The sequence below is a fragment of the Felis catus genome, chromosome A3 (genome assembly GCF_018350175.1).
Source record: "Felis catus isolate Fca126 chromosome A3, F.catus_Fca126_mat1.0, whole genome shotgun sequence".
NCBI classification, from domain to species: Eukaryota; Metazoa; Chordata; class Mammalia; order Carnivora; family Felidae; genus Felis; species Felis catus.
The window spans coordinates 65,150,876-65,174,297 of record NC_058370.1 but is presented as its reverse complement, the minus strand read 5'-3'; the positions used below and the strand labels follow the sequence as shown (position 1 = coordinate 65,174,297).

The 23,422-nt window shown below is 36.8% G+C and overlaps 1 protein-coding gene and 1 long non-coding RNA gene across 17 annotated transcripts in view; one reads left to right on the top strand and one right to left on the bottom strand.

Annotated features, from left to right (window-relative positions):
- The window catches only part of SRBD1 (S1 RNA binding domain 1), a 226,676-nt gene that overhangs the window by 130,667 nt on the left and 72,587 nt on the right, over window positions 1–23,422 (top strand). The window lies entirely within an intron of this gene.
- LOC102900228 lies at window positions 339–22,299 on the bottom strand. Of its 2 annotated transcripts, none has more exons than XR_439940.4 (4): window positions 22,224–22,299; window positions 21,908–22,015; window positions 3,248–3,332; window positions 339–1,427 (listed from the first exon to the last, which is right to left on the bottom strand). It is a non-coding gene; the product is annotated as an uncharacterized LOC102900228 (long non-coding RNA). The 2 variants fall into 2 exon arrangements; XR_890136.4 differs by having other exon boundaries at window positions 21,908–22,012; window positions 22,224–22,298.

The window sequence follows — 23,422 nt, the reverse complement described above, 5'->3', positions numbered from 1 at the left end:
ATGCAGGGTGTGTTTAACCAAAATTTCCCAGAGAGGTAAAGCTTCTATATGGTTAGGGAACCTGCCTACCACTGAAATTGCGTGAACATTTTTACTGGCCTCCCACCTCATTTCGTTGTGGTTCAGTGGAAAGAACACAGGGGCCCAGCAAAAGGAGCTGTGATCTTACCTTGGTTTAGCTACATTTGCTGTGTGACTTTGGGAAAGTAATTTTACTTCTTCGTGGCTTGTTGGAAAATAAAATAAGGTTACCTATATGCTTTCTGAAAGGGTGTTAAAAGGAAATGTATATGTATTTAAAAAAAAAACCTCACACACAAAAAGTACATGAAAGTACCTGAAGGTGCAAATGTGAAAGTGATTTTATTTCGTATGACGAGGACATCAAATAAAGATTCCATTTACGTTTGTGGATTTTTTTTTTTTTTAACCTGTGATGTTAAGGTTCTTTTTATTCCCATGCTCATTCCCTGCTGCTAACAGGGAGGATGGAAGAAGCTACGGAGAAAGCTTCCAGAACAAAGGATCAGAGTGGCAGCATTGCTGTGGTCATAATCCAAGAATGAGGAAACAGGCCCATTGCCGGAGCTGCCTCTTATAAATAGTAATGACAGGACGTGTTGCACAGGGAAAGATAGCCATTTGAAGTTGAATTGGAAAGTATACTTTAAACTTCTGTTAGTTATTACGTACAGAATTTTTTTATAAGTCTGTAGTGCTTTACTTGTTATCCTTGTGTATCCGATTCTTCTGTTGTGGTTTGCATCTAATGTTTAAATCGACTCAGTATTTTGGACGTGGGAGGGGAAGGGGGTGGAATAGTTAAAAACAAACACAACAGCAACAACAGAAACAAACTCCTTAGTTTGTTGGGATGCACGATCTAGTTATGGGTTGTCAATAAGAAACAGCTGTTTGTTTGTTGACAGCCCGCCTTGCCTCTCCCATAATCAAGCTGTTTCTCATCATATAATTACCAGCTCTTTAGTATTTGAGGCTTGTTGTGGATTTATAGTTGGTTATATAACGTTTGCCAAAACGTCATAGTTTAGATAAAAAATTAGTGACTCCCTTGTAGTTGTTCTACTGAAATATGAATGTGGGCTGTAATAAAAGAAAGATGCCTGAAGAGACTTAGGAAATTCATTTCAAACTCAAGGGAATGTAGAGGGTGGTGTGTGTGTGTGTGTGTGTGTGTGTGTGTGTGTGTGTGTGTGTGTTTTCTAAGGAGGGAGTGTCACCGTAAGTCTTGCCCATCCATCTCGTAGACTCCATTGCCATTCCGAAAAGTGTTCAGTGTTCTTCTCACGAGTGTAGTTAAGCAGCACAGATGTGGGTGGCGGGATTGATTTCGTTCTGATCTAGAAGGACATGGTTTCGTTCTCCCATCCGTTCTCTTCTTTTTTCTGTCTTTTCAAAATCCTGTTCTGATGTTGAAGCCAGAAATGAAAGGAAATAAAGTCAAGTTTCAGTTCTCTGAGAGTCCAAGGTGATGTTTCAGCCCCCTGGGTAGCTTTACTAGTTGAACCAAAGCTGGATGTGCCTCCTACCCTAAAGAGAACCTATCTAGGACAGTTTTATAAGCAGACCCCTTTTTCAGTCTGGGTTATGCTGAGTGAGGTCCTTTTTGAAATAAGGATAACCTGTGTTTTAGGAAAAGAAGCCATAAAGGTGACGTTTCCATTGCTCCATTTAGTTTTACTCTTCAAAATAGAGCAAAAACATTTCCTAATCGTGCTTAAGTCACAGCTTCTCTTGGAATGAAAGTTTCTGTTCATAGTCTTCTCATAGTACAGTTACTTAAAAAAAAAATCCCCTTTGAAGACTATAGTTTTACAAATTTTAATTTTCATAGACTCCAAAGTAATGTAACAACTTCTTCCTTTAATAGGTCTAAAATTATAATGGAATTTAGAATATTTTTAGTAATTTTCTCTCTTCGGTCTCAAAGGCAATGTTACATAAATTAATTTTTTCCTGTATAAATATTTATCTTGAAAGATAAAATAATATGGGAATACTAAGTGCTCTTCTTGATAGAAGGTGTGACCAGGAAAAGGGGATACTTCAAAATTTGTAAAAAGTAAAATTTTGAGGGGAAATGTATATTTTGCGTGTGTGTAGTTTTTATTTCTATCTTTTTTAAGGGTTCATGTTGTATCTTTGATCAGAAGCCCACATCTATTCTTTCCTAAAAGCAAAAGTCATAGAAATATTTTACTTTCCTTTAAAAGAATATGTCAAAATGCTTACTCTCTCATAGTCCATGCTCCCAAACGTCAGTGGGAATTTGTCTAACGATGATTTCCACCAGGTGGCCAGGGATAGTCAGTACTTAGGATTATTACCAGAATATGAAATGTTCTGATTTCGCGTGTGTTTTTAATACATCATGAGAATGACATTTCATATAGCTACTTGAAACTCATTGGAGTTACTATCAGGGCAAGATTTAATTCTTGATTTTAACACCTGGGCTGTGCCATGAAGTTGGAATCCAAAATTAAAAGATTATGTCTAGCTTAATCGGGACAGGTAGAAATGATAGAGTAAAAAAATGAATATTTTCCTTTGTACAGCTGTGCATATATTCTTAGGATCCGTTAGTTAGCCAAAATCTGTTGTCTTAGCAGTACTCAGGTGCATAATTCAGTCAAATGAATCACAGATGATCCATTTTAGAAGCACTTTACTATTTGGGTGTTAGGAAGATAATTTAGTTGTAATTTTAAGAAAACCACTTAATGGTATATTGAGTTTTAGCTCCCCCGAATCTATGTGGACAAAAATTATTGTTATAAATAAAAGAAGTGCAAATCCTTTATTCCAACTACCTGTTTTGGGGGGGGGGGGGATGAAGGAGATTTAGAGATGTTATAGGATGTAATTACAGTTTTCTATTTTGTTTCTCCATTAGACATTTCTGTTTGGAGAAGTTTTCTTAAAAACTATGCTAAAAATCCATTGTTACAGGGCCATTAAAAATGCTGTTTTATTATCCAGTGATTAATATCCATGACCTTTATTTTTGGATCAGGTTCATAAATATATACATTTTTCTATGTCAGTCATTGTCTAGAATTTCATTTTTGTTCTGCTTTCCATTACATACCATGAATTATATGAAATTAATTTAATCGCTCCTACAAACAGAAATTAAATGTGCCCTAATCCAGAGTTACGTTGTTTGCTTTTACAACTGTAAGTCATAAGTAATTAATTTTCCTTGGAAAATTAATTCACTTACCATTCCCAGTAGCATCATATGTTGACACAGGGTTATACATAGTTTAATATTTTTCTTCAGCATGCTGGCCTCAACTTTAGAAGACCTTAAATGAAAACAAATTAAAATTGACTCAACTGTATATAATTTGGAGTCATTTAAAATAAGTGTTGTTGTTATTGCTATCATCCAGGTGACTGGAGAATTACATTCAAACTTTACAAAATCTCCATTAGTATATTAACAAGTCTGAAACAATAGTAGTCATTAGTATTTTCTGTTCCTCAATTCTGGGTAAAACAGTTTATACAACAACCACCAGACAGCAGCAGCATGGTGTTTTTCCATCACTTAATTGCTAGGGATGCGAAGCAGGTAGCTTACTTGCTGGACGTTTTACCGCCTAGAATATCAGCCATCATATCTGATTCTTACAGAGCTTATTTTCGGTATCCGACATCAGTCAGTAGACGGATTTTCTTCAAGGTCATCTTAAAACATAGACTATGAAAGATATTTTGTTTTAACCCCCTAAATATTTTTTATTTTAATGACTGCCTTTCTCTGATTCTTTCCTGTTTAATACTTTTTTTTTCCTTTGCTTTCCATAAAGGCTAATGTGGAAAATGAAATAAGCAAAAGTCTTTCAGTTAAATAAGTTAGGTTTCCCCTAGCTGCTTCTTATATTCTGGGAACTCAGAAAATATGAGCAAACCAAATTTAGCTTTTCTTTTGCATTTGCCAGGAGGTTATTTTGTAAGGTGATTTTTTTTTCTGGTTCATAGAACTCTATAAAACATATAGTGTTTATTACTTTATTTATATTTATTTAAGTCACTAAGGTGAAACTCTAGTGATGGTGGCAATGTTACAGTTTTAACAAGTGGGGGCTTATTTTATAAAGGTGCCTTTGTGGCCACAGCTTTCAAAAATGCAGGGGGTTAGCAGTGAAATGCTCTTTATGCCTTTTGGAAAGAAAATCTGCTGTTTAATTCCAGTGTAAAAGTACTATTATAATACAAAATCACCACTGTTATTTTTTATTATTTTATTCATTGTTACAGTTAGTTTTTTTTGATCTGTACTCAAGGAGTGAGCTATGTACATTCCAAAGCTGCATGAAGAAGAAAAGTGTTTTACTTGCTACTTCTTTCATAAGGAGGATGACAGAGGAGTCCCCTTCCCTGTGCTTCAAAGGGTTTCTCTGAGTGGCCTTCAGAGTTATGATAATGACTTTCTTTTTAATCATCAGACAAAATTAAACCATCGCACGTGTCAAGTCATATACATTTATGCTTATGCTCTGACTCAGACACAGAGTGTTAGGCAGTCAGGTTTAAGGGAAAGCAGTCTTTCAAAAATAATTTATGTAGGCATTTTAGGCAATCATTATTCTAAAAACTTTCTGAGCCGCTCATCATATACCTACAGTGCGATTACCTATAAATATGTATGATAATTCTGAGTGCATTCTCACACAGCTTCAAACAAAAATGCCTTTGCCTTCTTTCAGAAATGAATACAACAGGATTAGTTTATCCTTGTTTTGAGATAGAAAAGTAAACGTGTGCCGGTAGGCATTTGCTGGTATAAATCTGCATTGTATTTTATAATATACTCTCTCAAAATATTACATTTAAATGGGAAGAATTTGTCATGTCCTTTATTGACTTTTATTTTGTATCAAAATGAACACCTTTTAGAGAAACATTTTTCTATTGAGCTAAGAAGTGTAGAGGGTTGTATGTGGGGCGCGTACCCAAAAAGGTTGCAAGGGTGTGGAGAAAAGAAGGGCTGAGTTTCAGCGACGTGGTACTTTACTCAAAGCTGGCAAATGCACGTTATGTTAAAATTTATAAGAATTATGGATTCAAGAAACAGTGTTAAGAGAAGCAAAATCTTTCACTTTCCATGATTATTTTGTGGATTCAATTAGAATGGAACTAACAAGACTTTGTGGTAGAAATGAGTGCTCTTTTTAAAAAGTGTATCATATGGAGATAGTACAAAGCTTATAATCCGCTGAATAATAGTTGTGACAGATGTTAAAAACTATTTGTGCTACTTGTGACAAGTCGACAAACAAGTGTGTGTGTGTCAGGAGGCTTCTGAGGAACTTTGAGCACATGCTGGCTTGGGTTTGGTCAATAAGATTTTATTTTTAATCTGTAAGCAGAGCATAAACAATAGCTCCCTGAAGTATGGCGGAAGTGGGTTTTGCCGACGGCTGATACCTGTTGGAGAGTGACATTGATGTCTTATAACCTGTTAATTGTTCAGTAGAGTCCTTAGCAATGCCACTAGTAGAAAAGCAAACTTGTACTTAATGAGATGTACAGCTATTATGTTCTGTTCCACACTGCTCTGTCAGAAGACTAAACTTAAATGAGTTTGTAGTTCTATTCACGAAAGTGATACTTAAATTAAAGGGATGTATAGAAAGGTAAAATGGCAATTTACCACCACCTGAGGTTTACAGAACTTTTCCAGACCCTTCAAACTGAACCATGCTCCCAATCACATCCCATTCAACCTTAATCTTACACATTGACGTGGGATAGGTTGGGTTACATTTTTGCTTTTACTAGAAACTCAAAGAAAATGGTAGTCAAGGCAGAGAGTACTACATGGGAATATCCTGTTTTTATGCTTCTTTTAATTTTATATACAATATTATATTACATCCTTTTGGCTATAGTAAACAGCTTACCTAGATACTGCCCTTTTCTTTTGCAAGCACCATTCATCGTTTTGGATTGTCTTCAGTCTGATATATAAGAACCCTGCTTCAAAAGACTCTGTGTATATATAAGAATGCGGAATAATTTAATGTCCCCTTTTGATGGGTTTAAATAACCTAGAGACTTATGTTAATTGCAGTGGATGGATTTCCTCATTTGTCCTACTAAACCTGCTAATCAGAAGATGAAAGTGGCAGGAGAACCTTTAAGTAATGTCCCGTCTCCAAGTTGTTGTGTCGTGTTTGCATATTAACCCGGAAGATTTTTGTCTGTAACACACACACACACACACACACACACACACACACACACACACACACATATACTAGAGGAATCATTTTTGGATTTGATTTTTATTAAATTTGCAGAAACTCCAAGAACTTCTTACCCATAAACATTGCTACTACGTTTATCATTTTTAGAAAGAACACTAGTTAGAAGCTATTTAATTTGTTTTAGTTTTAATATTTACCAAATTTATAGGAATCCTCACAATGTTGTTTTATTTTTTTTCCCTCCATATATGTAAACAGAATGAAGTTAAAAATAACTGGTGATTCTCCCCTGGAGTGATTAAAAGAAATGTATTGTGTTTGCTAATAGCAAACTTGGACTTATTTTTAAGTTATCTTGAAGTTACTATACATTCTATATGATATAACGTGGAAATAAGGAAGGAAGATAGAAAGACTATTCTAGCTAATAAGAGAGTTTCATTCTAGAGGGGCCACCAAAGAGTCTATCGTGATTGACAAGTATTCTAGTGGAGTCTTTCTTCTTTCTCTCTCTCTCTCTCTCTCTCTCTCTCTCTCTCTCTCTCTCTCTCTCTTTTTTTCCTATAGCAGTGTTGAAGTCAGTCAAAGTATATATACAAAGCTGAGTGAATACCAGTTTCCCCAGTACAGGGGCTATTTTTTCAGGAAGTCTAACTCAAACCAGATGTTTTGCCTAGACCCAGAGTTTGTTGCTGCCAAGCATCTCATCAGAGGTCAGAGTTCTGGGCTCCGGGCCCTGCTAGAATTCTTTCACAAATTGCTATTCGGTGAGGTTTTAATCCTAATGGAAAGAATAATGTGCTTGTAAAATCTACAGTTATTACAAACACAGTATACATATTGTGGACTTCAAATGACTACATATTTCATTCCCATAAACAGGGAACACAGATGAATGCCTTGTGTGATAGCTTTAGACATTCTAACTAAAGTCTAGTATACAATTTATACCGCATTAACCATTTGCATTTGTAATACCCCCATAAAAGTAACTGTTATCTTTGGGTGACAACTGGTAACCAACTCATGCCCCCCTCTCCCACCAACTTTTTTAAGAAGCTCTGCCACTTCATACAGCTGTTCAAATGCAAGAATTAAAAGCATTTGGAACTAAATATTGGGTATTCTCTTAGGAACCTCTATGAATGCTATAGCACTAAATGAAAAGTTCTTAAAGTAGAGCAGAAGATGCTGTTGCGCCAAGGCTTAACTGTCCCGTATTTGGAAACACATATTAAAACTGAATTCATTTACTCACATTAGAATGAAGACTATTTCTCTGTAATGGAGAATGTGATTGGTGTATATAGCTGACCTTGAATTGTGGCTCTTTTGAAAAGATTAAGGGAGATTAGTGAGACTTATTATATCTCTGCTTACTTAATTTTATATACGAATGGTATTAGGTGCTTATTTTGAGTCTTTGCTGTTGTTGATTATAAACCCAAGAGAAATTCCCAGGTAGATATAGGTGTGTGAAACCAGAGAATCACAATTTGGGCTAGAGTTAAGTATGTTAATTAGACCATACCTACTAAAATTAAATCTGCATTTGGGAGAGATGTGTGTCAGTTTTTGTGTCAGCAAAACAGAGAGAGACTAAATTTCTGAAAATGAGGGAAGTTGAACTTAAAAAGACATAAGACAGCAGATTCTCGCATCCCTGAATTATGTCATACCAGTATGAAAACACTTCTTGGTTTAAATAGTTTGTAGCATTTATTTGGGAGTTGGAGTCTAATTTCTAAATACCACCTGTTTGTTTTCATATTTAAGTGTCAACAATATGGGGTATAATAAGTATATAAACAAGGCTCAAACAGGTTCTCCAAATCTTCCAAATACATAAAATTTGGTTAATCTTGGGAGCCCAGAAAATTCTAATAGAACCTTATGTATGGTATAGGTAGTACTTTTTAAACTACAGTTTTGACTTTCCCTACCGTTTCTACAAAAGAAAATCAGTGTTAATATCCTCTCTCCTGCACAGACAACTGCATTGGTGTTCAGAGGAGTCATCATTTCTATGAACATTAAATTCTCCTATTAGCTGTCAATGAGTGGAAAAAAAAATAATTTGTGGAAGTGTGTGATGTAAAAAGAAAATGTTTGTAGGGCATTTGTGTTGCATCACTCTCTTTCCATTGTGCAACAGTTTTTAAAAGCTATTTTCTGGTCAATCTGTATGCTGCTTTATGCCTCTGAAAATCTAGTGTGCTGACAGGTCTTCTGCAAAGTCTTACTTTCTGACGTGCATGTTCCTGAGTAAGTACTAGCTCCTTTCCACATACAGTACATCATATTTGCTACCCTTATGTAGTTTCACCTTATTATAGCATTGCTTAGAAGGGATTTTTTTCTTGGAAGAAAGGTGCGAGATCTCGTGGTATTTTTACTGTCTTTGACATTCTGAAAAGTGAAATAATGTTTTTTAAAATTTGATTATAAACTATAATTGGTGACCTCCCCCACACTCATAAAGACAGGTGATACCATTATCAATTTCTGTAAAGAAGTTGAAAGTAAATGTCAAAACTTGAGGCTACATTTCATTCTGTATTGTATAATCATTCAAGTGCAATTAAAAGAATAGTCTAAGACTGTGATCAGTTAATGAGAAACAAACAATTTCATATTAATGAGTTCCCATTTGCCAATAATTCTGTCATTTGTAACTTGAATCAGTCATCACCCCTGCAAATAGCCCTTTCAAGACATTATTTGCAATTTTGCCCTCTGTTTTCTGTCCTTGATGTTGTGAAAATGGCCGTCTACTGTTACAGGAATGAAAAGAGATCCCGTTCAAACATCTTTTGTGTTTCCACTTTCAGTGAAAAATGTTTTTCAAACCTGCAGCTGGTTATTTCTGCAGGAGTTCCCACTTATGCTCAGATTTGATTGACATTTTGAAATGGCAGCTTTTCATGAAAAGCTGTTAACTTGTAGAATTCAGTTATGGTACTAAGACAGACTGACTTTGTTCTGTGGCTGGGACCTGTCCAAACTAAATAGAACCCTGCATCTGAATTTAATAGTGCTACTCAGCCAAGATAGGGCAGTTTTGCCTTTTTTTTTTTTTCCTCCAAAACTCTGATGCTTCTTATGTGTTCTAAAACTAACTTGATGGATATTCATCCCAACATCTTTCTGTTCTATAATTGCTTTAATTGACATATATAGTCATTCTCTTACTTCCCCCCTTGAACATCTAATGAAAAAGGACAGTGCTTTATTTTAAGATACAATGCTGAGAGGAACTTATTTCACAATTAATGTTATAAAGCACAAAAAAAATAGGAATATTATAATTGTTTTCTTCCTGCATAGAGGATCTAAAATGTTTGGAAACATGTTCCTACCAGGACTTACAGATTCAATGGTTCTGTGAAAATATTTTGAAAGCCACTTTGCATATGATACTAATCAAATATAGTTTACTAATATTATTTATTCATTTACTCAATAAATAATTATACCCTCAATTTCAAAGCAAATGTGCTATAAACCATGGGAATCACAAAGAACGTGATCCCTACCCTTAAGGAACTTTGAATTCAGTATCTTCATATTAAACTTAACTGGTAATTAGTGCTTCCACATGTACCAATTTATAACATCTAGTGATAATGACGTTTAATTTTTCAAATGCCTCGCTGTTCTTGTACTTGATTTCCATATAATAGTCTCATGAGATGAGTAAGAAAATTTAGTATCCTAGTCCTTCGTGTTTTTTTGTTTTGTTTTGTTTTGTTGTTGGCGTTTAGGTGTGTGTATGGTCCCCTGCTATCCTGTTAGGAAATGTAAAACTCTGGTTTCACTTCCAGATTTTGGGGCACTATTTGTTTTGTTATATGGGGCTCTTAAACCTGACCATGATACCTGGTTTCACCTGTCCTAGAGAACCGAGACCGTTAATTACTAAAGACCCTGATCACTTTTATGAAGTGATCAGCTTTACCCCTCCAAGTTTCATTGAAATAGGTGAATCAGGTATGATTATACAGTTTGTATTAACTGTAGCTGGCGAATTGCTACTGCTTTACTCTTAGGTAGATAGACTTTAGGTTCCATAGCACATCCCAGCGGGAGCTAGAGCTCTACAGTAGGCTCTGTGACAATGTTGATGTAAGTAAGATGCGGTGTTTTAATTTTTATTCCTATACTTCTGAAACAAAAAGAAATTCAGGGTTGATGTTGGTTGAAAATATTGCTAGGATGATAATTTTAATGTTTCCCTGGACTTTAATTTCTTTTGATGATGTGTAAGGAGTAGTTTCAGCATCTTAATTTAACATATGTGTTAGACATACCGTAGATTCATAGTTGGCAAACAGATAGCCAAAAGGCATTCCTTAATCTTTCTGTGGGATTAGTTACTGATGTAACTATTTCAGTGTTCAGATGGACAATATCTATCAAGGGACTTTAAAATGTCCTTTTTCATTTTGACCAATTCTTGGGGGGGTGGTGCGATTATGTCCTAAAGAAGTAAGTTAACTTTTAAATTTTATGCATAAACATATTCTTACAGTATTACCTATAATTAAATACTGAGAAAGCAAAGGAAAATGTTCGATTTTTAAAAAGACTTTGGATTACTAAAGTGTGTCCATATAACTGAATAAGCTACAATTATTTAATGTTAAGTTTCCAAAGACTCTTAAATCAAACATCCAAATATTCAGTCAAAAACTTGGGTTTGTATTTGTATTACAAGAAGAAAAATATGCCGATGAAAAGTTGAAGGAACAAGGAAAATCCCTAAACATTAAGATCAGTTGCTCCCCAGTGATAAGATTGTATGTGTCATTTTCTTCTCCTTTGTGCACCTGCACACTTTCCTAATTTGCTGTAATTAAAACATGTAACTCTTATTCTGTGGGGAAAAAAAGATTTATTAAAATGAGAAACCTAGAAAAAAATCATAGCAACACATTGGAATCTTAGAATCCTGTTTTCTGGTATCTTTCTAAGGGGCAGCTTGAGAGCTTAAATAATGGTTTTAGTTCAGGCAGTGAAAACCAGTTACCTATGGGCCATATTCCACCAGCAGAGGATTTCATTTAGCTAGCACTGGAATTTTAAAATAATTTTTAAGTTTGATTGGAAAGGACACACCACCAGTGAACCACCAGCCCTTACCCATCTCCGTCATATTCCTGGCCTGATTTGTGTAACCTCCCAGGCCTCTGAGATGCATATATTGTATTTGTGTAGGGTCTGTGCCTAATGCTGAATACTTCTCTCAATAGTAGAATGATCTATTCCAGTTTTGGGGTTTTGTTTTGCCTGCCCAACAGATGAGAATGGTGGTGGTGGTGGTGGTGATGTTGATCATAGCAGTTAGCATTTGTTGAGCCAGGCTTATAATAAAACTTAGATTAACCATGTAATCTAATCTTCACCATATTGTTAGGCCAGGCACTATCTCTTCTTCCATTTTATCAAGGAAACAACTGAAGCTCACAAGGTTAAAAATCTGTTAATAGTAGAGGCAAGATTTGAAACTAAGTCTACTTTGATTCAAAGTCTGTGCTCTTAATAGTTAAGTTGTATGCATAATTAATATAATTGAGCATCGCTGGGCATCTGTAACCATGCTGCTTATGTTATTGAAGAGAGGACTTGATTACAGTTGCCATTCTTGTTTATGCATGTCACAAATGAAAGGAGAAAAGGGTTTTGGTAGTATTCTTTATACTGCTGTTAAACAATAAACTATGTTACTTCATTTTTAGTTTATAACTGTACACTGTATATTAAGATATAGAGAGGAAATACTGGCGTTTCCAATGAAAACTTGGTATAAATGTCATTTTCTGTACTAAAGAATTGAATACCTGTTTCTTAATATAAAATTATGTTGATTTCAAATATGCAATTCTTATATGTTCAGTCCCTGTTACGTAGCATATTCAGGACCATGTCGTAAGTATCTAACTAAAAACAAGGCTCTCTGGTAAATACTTTGGTACATAGCTTTCATACTTCTATATACCTAATGCCTATTATTTCACATATATGTTTTGTTTTACCATTTGGTTTCCTTTTGACGAAAGAGACCAATTTTGGGATTCTGTGTAGAGGGAGAAAATTGGTTTATATAGAACAAAATAATGCTTTCCAAAGTTTTTAATAATCTCATGAGGGTTAAGTCACGTGACTCTGATCTCTGAATCCCGTTTAGGAACTGTGACATGCCATTTTCAAGTTATTTACAAGTGATGGGAAAAGGAAAAAAAGAAGTGACCTTTGCTTTAAACTCTCCTTCATTCAGCAGATAAAAAGCATTTATTACACTAGTAGTATGTGGAAGGTTTGAAAAGAGGAAAAAGCAGTAAGTAAAACCCTACCATTGATAGATAACTGTTTGGAGGTGTGTAAGAGGTAAATGCTTTGACTTTGTGCATGTCAAAAAGGCATTTGACTCTCACACTTAAATAATAGTTTCCCTGGGTGCAGAATTTTAGGTTGAAAATAATTTTTCCTCCAAGGTTTTGTTGCTTCCATTCTATCACTTTCTATCATGCAGTGGTATTGGTGGTGACCCGATTCTCATTCCTTTGAGGGGGACCTGTTTTTCACATCTCTGGAAGTTTTTTTTGTTGTTGTTGTTGTTTTTCCATTTTCCTTTATATGCCTGGGTGCTTGTCTCTTTTCATTCCTTGGGCTAGACACTTGTATCTTTTATAATCTGAAGATGTCATTTGGCTCTGTTAAAATACCTTGTGCTATGCATCTGATGTATTGTCCTGTGTTTTCTCTAACTTTGCTAAGGTAGATAAGGACCATCTTAGGTGGAATCTGTCTCTCTTTTCTGAAATTTTCAGCCTTTGATTTTTGTTATTGTTGTGCTGGGCCAGCCCTCAACTTTACCTTCTAATCATTTTATTTTGAATATATCATTTTGGTAATCTTTTTTTTTAATATGAAATTTATTGTCAAATTGGTTTCCATACAACACCCTGTGCTCATCCCAACAGGTGCCCTCCTCAATCTTAACTTTAATTTCTAAAAAATGATCTCTTGATCTGTAATTCCTTTCTTATGGTATTATTTCTTGTTTGTTTTTATTTTTAGCTACAACATTTTCTTTTATTTTCCTAAGACTGCAAACCAGAGGGATTTCCCCCTCTATCTCTGTTTCTCCTGCTTTTTTTGTCTGTTTTGTTTTGTTCTTCTCTTATCTTGATATTCCTTGGAATGGAGACTTTTTCAGTTTTTAAGAGAGCCATGGTGATCTCTTCCTATTTAAGAATATGGCCATATGAGGCCAGATGGAGCTTTGCTACATGCAAGTAGTTTGCTTTATTGTGATCTCTTGAGGAGAGGTGTCTATTCTTTAACTGGGCAATGTCTACATGCCATGTTTCAGAAGACTTTTTCCCTGGGGCCTTTTTAATTTCCTTAGTGAAGAATCCTACATTTTTTTTTTTCCTCTTTGGTGAGGGAAGGTAAAATAAATATTTAGCTGTATAGGTGGAATAAATGTTTTGGATGCTGCTTGTGGTGAATTTGGAGGTATACTGGGTTGACTAATATGCCCCCCAAATTCATAGCTACCCAAATCCTCAGAACATGGTCTTACTTGGAAATCGGGTCTTTATAGATATAATTAAAATAAAGCCATACTGGATTAGGGCTCACCCTAATCCAATGACTGGTGTCTGTATGAGAAAACACACAGAGAAAAGAACACTATGAGAAGATGAGATAGGGATTGGAGTGAATGTAAGTGGAAGCCAAGGAATACCAAGGACTGCCAACAGTACCAAAAGCTAGGAGAGTGCAGTGGAGTGGGTTCTCGCTCAGAGATGGTGGACTTCTAGGCTCCACAGCTGTGAGAGAGTACATTTCTGTTGTTTTAAGCTACCTAGTGTAAGGCAATTTGTCGCGACAGCCCTAGGAAACTAAAACGGGGTGCAGCAAGCAGTCTTAACGATCTGACCAGCACGCTCACCAGACCTTTTGAGCAGCGTCTGTTGCCTTCCGGCCTTCTGCATCTGGGCACTGTACAGAAAAATTGCAAACGGCCAGACCTCAGACTTGAGAACTCAGGCAAGAGTAAAGGGTTTCCAATCCTTAGGTCTGTGAGATTTTAGCTTTAAAGGTGAGGGAAGGATTCGCCTCTCCCCTGGTGTGAGTAAGGGCTAGAAAGACTCAGTCGTGGCAGGGTGTGGCACAGTTTTTTGTCTACACTCCTGTTCTTCTCTCTCAGCATGTGTAGTTGGGAGACCACCAGCCCATCCCTGGCATGGTAGAAAGGACTGTGGTCTCGGGACTTGCGGTTCCAACATTAGGAGCATTTATGAAGTAGTGACCTGATTCCCCACCTCAGATTTCTATCAGGATTGATTGTCTTATGCACCGGGCTCCTTTTTCCATGGTGTGCTGTCCTGAACCATCTCCTTTTTATGTGAAATCAGCCTGCCGAGAGTCCTGGCACGTTAATTTTTACCTCTTACAGAAGGCAACTGTTTTATAGTCTGACTCAGAATGAATGCCCCAGGTCTTATTCCGGTATGGTCTCTGGCGTACCCCAGGCCAGAGCTTCTCCAGAGGTTCCGCCTGGTTCATGAGCGCCTTCCTCATCTGTGTCCTCTGCATGATGTACCAGCCTGCAGCCTCTTCCTTCTGACTTTCCTTCCTCAAGACACCTAGACTAAGGCCTTGAGGAACACATGTTCCTAGCCACTGGACTTCCTCTAGTACCAGGTACCATGGAGGTTTAGGCAGGGGGGAAAGTCCCGGCCTTTTTTTCTTTTTAAATTATCTTTCTATTTTTGTTACACTTTCTAGGGAAGATTTGTAGAACTCAAGCCTTTAAATTCAATTCCTGTTAAGATGGATAGTTTCCCAGGTGAGCTATCAATGGTTGAAAAGTATATCTGATTTTTAGAACTAGCCATTATTAAAACAAGTATGGCATGGTTTCAAGTCACTGACGACATGTGGTTTTCTATGCTCTCTATGCATTGCTTTCTGTAACGAGTTTCTCACTTTGTTCCATGCCTTGACTAGCACTACTTCCTTTTCTACCACTTCTTTACTTCTGGGAAGGTATTGCTTCTGTAGATTTCACATTGTAGAGTGAAATTCACCTTATGGTGACCCCTAACCTATGTAGTAAATCCTCTGAAATTAATTTTGGTTCTTTCTGATCTGTGCCCCATATGACTCCCCCCAAGGTTTCATTATTAGATTTTGACAGCCTTTTAAATTTGTAAGTGCCACAAATTTGTCACTAGAGATGAATGGGTAAAAAGAAAATTCCTTGCAGTGGAGGATATGGGTAAAATATTTCAAGCGACAGATCTGCATCAATAATGTTAATGTTTATAGGGTGATGAAAACCATATAAGTCTTAAGCCAGAATCTTGTTTCAGCTGAGTCCCAGAAATTTTGACCACAGAAGCCAAGGCACATTCCATTTATTCCAACAAATGTTTTTTTCAAGTCCTTTCCAACTGTCTGAAAGACAATTGTCACTCTTGAATGCCTGAAACATTAATTTTTTTCTGCCATATTAGTGAAAAGCAATGGAAACATTGTCTACTATTCCCAAGGTGACTTTTGTCTTGCCTTGAGTTCTAAAATGGAAAGCAAATTTGACAATGTTATTTTGCCCTCTATTTTTCATGTTCATTCTCTGGCGAGGTTGTTAAGAAATTTTGCATCATTCTTTTTAACTGACTTCTGGCCTTGTTTCATGCCAGAAGATTGCCTTTACTGAGCACTGAGCAGCCACAGTCACAGATTTTCCTTGTTATTGATACCAATAGCGTTCGCTCAGTGGTTTCTAATTTTGGTGAAAAAGAGTATTAATATTTGGGGGACGAAGAAGTACATTCAGAAGACATCTAGAAAAAAACATAATTGAAACTATCATGAATATGATGCCAATGAGCATATATGTGTATGTGTATGTATTTTTTTAAAGAGAAGGATAAATAATACTAAACCATTATAGTATGGTCTTTTGTTTATCTGCATAGTGATTGTCATATTTTCTTAAAAAACATTAACGAAAAATGATTTATTAAAAAGTCAGCTATTATACGGGGCGCCTGGGTGGCGCAGTCGGTTAAGCGTCTGACTTCAGCCAGGTCACGATCTCTCGGTCCGGGAGTTCGAGCCCCGCGTCAGGCTCTGGGCTGATGGCTCGGAGCCTGGAGCCTGTTTCCGATTCTGTGTCTCCCTCTCTCTCTGCCCCTCCCCTGTTCATGCTCTGTCTCTCTCTGTCCCAAAAATAAATAAACGTTGAAAAAAAAATTTTTTTTTTTTAAAAAGTCAGCTATTATAAAGTTTTCAAGGGAAATTAAAAGTAGTGCTTAGGAAGAAGAAGAAAGAAAAAGGAGAAAAAAATACCAAGATTAAAAATTAAAAATTACTACCACCACCCCCTCCCCCTCTACAAGCCTGCATAGAAGCTTTCCTTGACTATGGGTATTTTTTACCAAAGTCATCTGGAGGTGATACCCTAACAATATAGCAAGCATGTTCATTTTACAATGGAAATTTCATATTACAGAAAGCATTATTATATTACAAGTTGTTATGAAGACAGGTTTCTTGAAGTGGGCCCTTATATTACGTTGTCCTAAGTAAGTTATAATAAAATAGCTAATTAGTATTTATGAAATACTTAGTAGGGATGGAATGAGATTGTTTTCTCCCTTTTGCAGTGGATGAGTAAGGTAGCAAGATGTTACTTAACTTGTTTAGTGTTTCTCACTGTCTTTCATTTTCATTTATTTCCAAAGGTTAAGATATATAGCATAGGCTATACAGTCGAATTTCCTGAGTTCAAATTTTGGCTTCACCATTTATTAGCCTAGTGAACCTGGGCAAGTTATCAAATTTGTCTTCATTGTCATCTTTATCATCATCACCATCATCATCATCCCTAGTGTAGAATTGTAGTGTGTTAGCACTGGAAGGTATTTAAGAAACTATCAAATCCAACCCCCTTATTTTCTAAAGAAACCTAGGCAAGAAAATCAAGTGACTTAATTTTTCACTAACTAGAAGAGTAATCTTTTAACTTTTATGTCCTTTCTATTGCAAAAGTTTTCAGATTTGATTTTGTGGTCTAGTAAAATAACTTAAAAAAAAAAAAAAGAAAAAAGAAATGTGGTCCTGGTAGCCAGTCTCCAAAATGGTTTAAAGTAATCCCTACCTTGTGGTATTAACACTCTGATATAGTCCCTTCCCACATTGTACTGGTCTTTGTGACCAGTAGACAATGACAGAAGTAATGGCATATCCCTTCTGAGATTAAGTTACAAAAGTCATTGTGGTTCTGTCTTGGATGCTTTAATTCTCTTGGATCACTCACTGGAGGGAAGCCAACTTCCATGTCGTGAGCAGCCCTAGGAGAGACCTATATGGAGAGGACCTGAGGCCTGTGGCCAACAGCATTTGAGGAGCTCAGGCCATCAGCCAACCATGATGCGAGTGAGCCATCTTGGAAAAAGATCTTTCAACCCACTCAGATCTTCAGATGATTTCAGCCCCACCTGACAATTTGACTGCAGCCTCATGAGAGCTAGAACCATCCAGCTAACCTCCTGGATTCCTGACCCATAGAAACTGAGATAATAAATGTTTGTTGTTTTAAGCTGCTAGATTTTGGGGTATTTTGTTACACAGCAGTAGATAACTAATATAGTAGGGTTAGGGAGAGTGATATATTTCTGGGATTTTTCCCCCCACATAACAGGGAAAAATTAAAGGACTGTTTTAGTACCAAAATAGCAGGAATGTCTTAATTATATAGTACAGGACAGTTCTTTAAATTGAATAAATTCATCTCGTCGAAAAACTTTGACATTGTTCTTTTTCTCATTTTGCAATTGACCACTAAAAAGTTTGTCATGAACTGACATTTGGGAACCATTGTACTTCATCATACTGTATTGCAGTTAGTAATTTTTTTAAAAAACGTTTATTCATTTTGGAGAGAGAGAGAACACAGGCAGGGGAGAGGCAGAGATGGGGAGAGAGGATCCAAAGCAGGCTCTGCACTGACAGCAGTGAGCCTGATGTGGGGCTCACGAACCGGGAGATTGTGACCTGAGCTGAAGTCAGATGCTCAACTGACTGAGCCACCCAGGTTCCCTGCAGTTAGTAATTTTTGACTTTGCCTACTTTTGTGTCCTCAGATGTTTGGTGAATAAAGGAAAATTTGTTGTCTTTTGAAATGTGGCTATAGAAAAACCAAACTGAGGAAACTTGGGTTGTATTCCTTGTTCATGGTAGAAGGTATAAGAGCACATGAACACGGTCCTAACTTCAATCACTGTAGCCAATATCTGTGTACAGATGTTCTCATCTGTGAATTGAAAGGTTATACTATGACCTCCTGTAAGACTTTCCAGTCCTATAAGTTTTGAGAAGTTATTGTAATAGAAGGCCTTCTATTGGAATATAGTCTAATATGGGAATTTACTTAGGAGAAACGGGAGCATAGGTCCTGAAGACCTTTGGACATCATTCTTTTCTCTTGTACTATTTGCCAAAAAAAGGGAGGTAGCCATGAAATAATTTGCTTTTTACATTTTAAAAAATGTAATTGTTTAGAACTTATCAGGACTGATAGTTACCCAAAAGGAGAAAGAAGGAAAACCACCAATAGAAGGGACATAACTCCTTTTCTTCTGACTCTGACATGAACATACTTATGTCCTAACCTCCATACTTACTGTTCTGCTGTGAAGGAACCAACCATAAATGAAAATGTCCCGGGGCACCTGGGTGGTTCAGTTGGTTAAGTGCCTGACTTTGACTTAGGTCATGATCTCATGATTCCTGAGTTCGAGCCCTGCATTGGGCTCTCTGCTGTCAGTACAGAGCCAACTTTGGATCCTCTGCACCTATCTCTTTCTCTCTCTGCCCCTCTCCCACTGGTTCGTGTTTGTGCTCTCTCTCTCTCTCAAAATAAATAAAAACAAACAAAACCCATAAATGGAAATGTCCCAAAGCAGTCAAGTTTCCCTTGAGAAAAAGAAAAAGTATCTGTCATTCATAGCTGAGCTGGTTAGGTGGCAAATCATAATTATTTTCAGTGTGTCAAATAAAATGCCGTAATTGATTTTTCTTATTGACAGAAGGATAGAAAAATTAGAGGGAAAGGGAACAGGAGAAAGTAAATTATAGTTTTATAAGAGAAAAGACTAGTACCCTGTCAAAACAAGGACTGTACTTTCTTCACAAATCTCCTTTTTTTTTTCTTTCTTTTCTTTTTTCTTTTTTTGGTCATTACATAGACACTGTCACCATTTACATCAGATTTGTAATAAGAACAATGTGATACAGAATTTTAAAAGCATACCTATTTTGTCAGAATATTTTTAGTCATGGTAAGCCTTATGAATGAATAGAAAATATTACCTTGTAAACAAAAAATGTGTTCCTGGTTGTTACAAAACTTTCCCATAAAAAAAAAAAATAGGTAAAGTCAGTGGGTTTTCTTTGCAACCCAAGCAAGAGAGCTGGAATTAGCATCGCTAGATCAAATGATACCACTTCACTTCTAAGAAACAGAGAAGGGCATTGTGTTCAAAAGCTTGGGCTCCAGCAATAGACCCATTGCATTCAGCTACACCCTGGCAGTGTGACCTTGGGCAACTTGCTTAACTGCTCTGTGCCTCTTTACTCTTAGGCAAAATGGAGCTAGTTATACAACAATAATAACAACCACAGGGGTGTGAAGATGAATTAAGTTAGCAGTATAAAATTCCAGACATTTATTAGCACCCAATATAAATATTTTCTGGTGTTATTACTAAAAAAATGGATTTTCTTGTACAAGGAACTTGAAGAACTTTGACAGCTTAGTATATAGCTTCTCCGCAGCCCTTTGTATTTTGCCCCTTCATGGTGGTAACACCCGAACCAAATTATGAATTCTCACTTGACAATTCAGTCCTGTCATGATCATTTACTTATGGAATATCTATCATTAAAGGTTAAGTGTCTCATCCAATGAAAATTACTAGGTGTTCATAAAAAGGATTCTGGAGGGAACACTCAGTATAAACCAGTAGTAGTTTTTAGATGAATTTCAGAATTATTTGCAAATAGCAACGGCAAAAGAATTGTATTCAGTTTTTCATTTTTATAGCTGCTTACAGTGCACACTTCCACGTCTGTCCCTTGTTGCTGCTCGAGCCTTTCCCTACACTTTGCCTCCCTCCCCAGGTTTTAGATGTTTATTATGTTCATACCTGGAATGCTTCCCCATACATCTCTCCTTTGAGCTCCAGATCCCATATATTTAGCTGCCAACCTGACTTTTCAGTTTGGAAGTCTAATAAATAGACTTGTCTAGAAAAGAACTCTTGGCCTCTGTCTGCTAACTCTCCCTACCTTCCCCAGATTTAAGATGGAAACCATTAAGTGAATCTCTGCCATCTTTTCCTATTTTCGATTAATGACATCACCATCCACCCAGTTAGTAGAGCCACAAACCTATCCTCATTAAAAATTTATTTTTATTAAAATCCTTGATCCTTTCTTTTGCTTCATCATCTCCCAAAATTGACTGCTTCTCCTTTTTTCCACTCCAACCTCCTGACTCTAGACCACAGTCTAGGTATACTGAAAAAGCCTCTTACCAGGACTCCCTGTTTCCACTTCTGTCTGTTTTCAGTCCATTTTATACAGCATGCTTTTTTGCAAATGTGTGTTAGATCCTATCTCTGTCCCCACTGTAAAAAGAATAAAATTCAGACTCCTTGCCATGGGACCTGTCAGACCCTTGTCTGCTTTATCTCTGACCACTTTTCCTTTTGCCCATTATGTCCTAGCCACACTGCCTCCTTTCAGTTTTGTGAACATTTAGCACATTCCCTTCTTAGGGTTTTTTGCGTTTGTTTTTCAGCCTAGAATGTTCTTTCTCTGGCTCTTTGCATGGCTGGCTCCTTCTCATTCTTTAAGTGTCCGTTTTACTGTATTTCTTCAAAGAGTCAATCCCCAATCATTCACGTAGCTACCTCCATTCTCTGTGACTATCATGTTACCCTATTTCCCTTATAGCTTTTATCACATTATAATTATAATTTTTATTTGTTTACTTAAGTTTTCATCCTGTTTGCTGCTGTAATCTTATTAATTAGAACAAGGCCAAATACAAAGCAGACACTCAAATAATTTATAACACTCATTGAATGAATAAATGAATAGGTTTTTATAAGCATTAGAACGTTTGTTTTTTATTTGCTTGCTTTTGAGTCCATTCAAGGCACTTCTAAGCTTCACTTTCAAGCTCATTCAGGTTGTTGGCAGAATTCATTTCCCAGTTGTATGATTGAGGGCTTCAGCTTTTTGCTGGCTGCTGGCTAGAGACCACTTTCAGGTTCTAGAGGCCACCCACAGTTCCTTGCCACATAGTCTCCTTCAATATGACTGCTTACTTCGTCAAGAAATTAGGAAAATCACGTTTCCCCTGTTAGGTAACTTGATCACAAGAGTGACATCCTGTCACCTCTGTCATATTCCACTGCTTGGAAGCTCACACTCAAGGTGAGGGGATTATACAAGGAGTGATCACCAGGAGGTGAATCTCTCTGGAGGGTCTCCTTGGGGTCTGTCTGCCACAGTAATTAATGATAAAGTTAAGTGCGACCTGGATCAATGTGACTTTTAAAAAGAGTGAAACTTACTACTTCTTCCAGTTGGAATGACGGAATTGTGTTGCCTCTTGAAATTTTCTGTTCAAAATAGTAGGTGTTATTTATAAACCATCTCTTATGAACCAAGAGACACCCCTGCTTCAAAGGGAAAGAAAGAAGTTTTGTTAGAATATTATAAAAGGGAAGGGACATAAAGAAGAAAAGCTTTCATATAAAATGGAAGTAAATTTCTAATTCACTTTAAAAGTCAAATTTATTTAAAATTGTCAGTTCTGAGATGTACTCCATCAGAGTATTCCTCTTAGTGGTTTGAGAAATGAATACCATGAATTATTTGTGCTCTTACCTGCTTGTGTAGCTGATCCTATAAGGACCAGTGTTTAGTTCTTATATCCTAGAATTCTTTCCTTAGTAACATCTGTATCCCTCTTCTAAATTCTGGAATTCTCCAATTTGTATTTTCTTTAACTCTATGACCTAACCCTTGTTCATGGCCCAGTTATTCTATGGATCAAATGGGCTTGATTCTGCCCAATTCTGCAGTGACCCACAGAGATATCTTGGGAAAATACTACATTGAGTCTTAACGAAAAAATTGTGTGTAAATATAACATATTTTCATATCAAAAGTATTTTGTCCCCAGGGTGCCTGGGTGGCTCCGTCAGTTAAGCGTCTGACTTCGGCTCAGGTCACGATTTCACAGTTCATGAGTTCAAGCCCCGCATTGGGCCCTGTGCTGACAGCACAGAGCCTGGAGCCTGCTTCGAATTCTGTGTCTCCCTTTCTCTCTGCTCCTCCCCTGCTCACACTCTGTCGCCCCCCCTCTAAAATATAAATAAACAAAAAAAAGTTATTTTGTCCCCAAACCTATTAGCGATATCAAGGTTATGTACCTGTATCAAAGTTTGCTCTTTGACCTTCCTTTCTGGTAAAGGTGCCTAAGTCCATTTTTATTCATCCTGGTGATGAGATCGTCCATGGTAAATGGAGTCCTATGAATGAGTCTCAGAAATCTTGACCTGGGAGCTGGCAAGTCAGGACTTTGTAAAGATTTTTTTACATTCTAGGTCAAATCTCTTAGCTTCCTTGGTCTTCTTTTATTGTGTGACAGGATGCTGTACTTGAGCTTATGTTCAAAATGGCAGAAGCGTAAGTTTAATTCAGTTGCCAAGAGAAGAAAGACTTAAGCTTTTCTAATTAATAGCCTCAGAGATTAGTCTATGAGTTAACAAGAACTGTTTTTGACCTAGAAACATACCAGAAACTGTTCGCCAGAGGATTTGGTGGCTTGGAATGAGAGACCCTGTGACCATGGTTAGCCTTAACGTGCCATGTTAGGGCATCTCAGATTTCATTTTCAGATTTCACCTGAGCGTGCTGTTGATTGGTGCTTGCTAGGACAGTTTCCCCATAATACGAATGTGGGATGTACTGCTGTAATGCCCTTAAACAATCTCTAGTCACTGGCATCTCCTTTTATTTTAAGGCAACTCTTTTTCTTAAACCAAATTCCCAGCTTCATCAAGAAGACTCCAAAAGCAAAA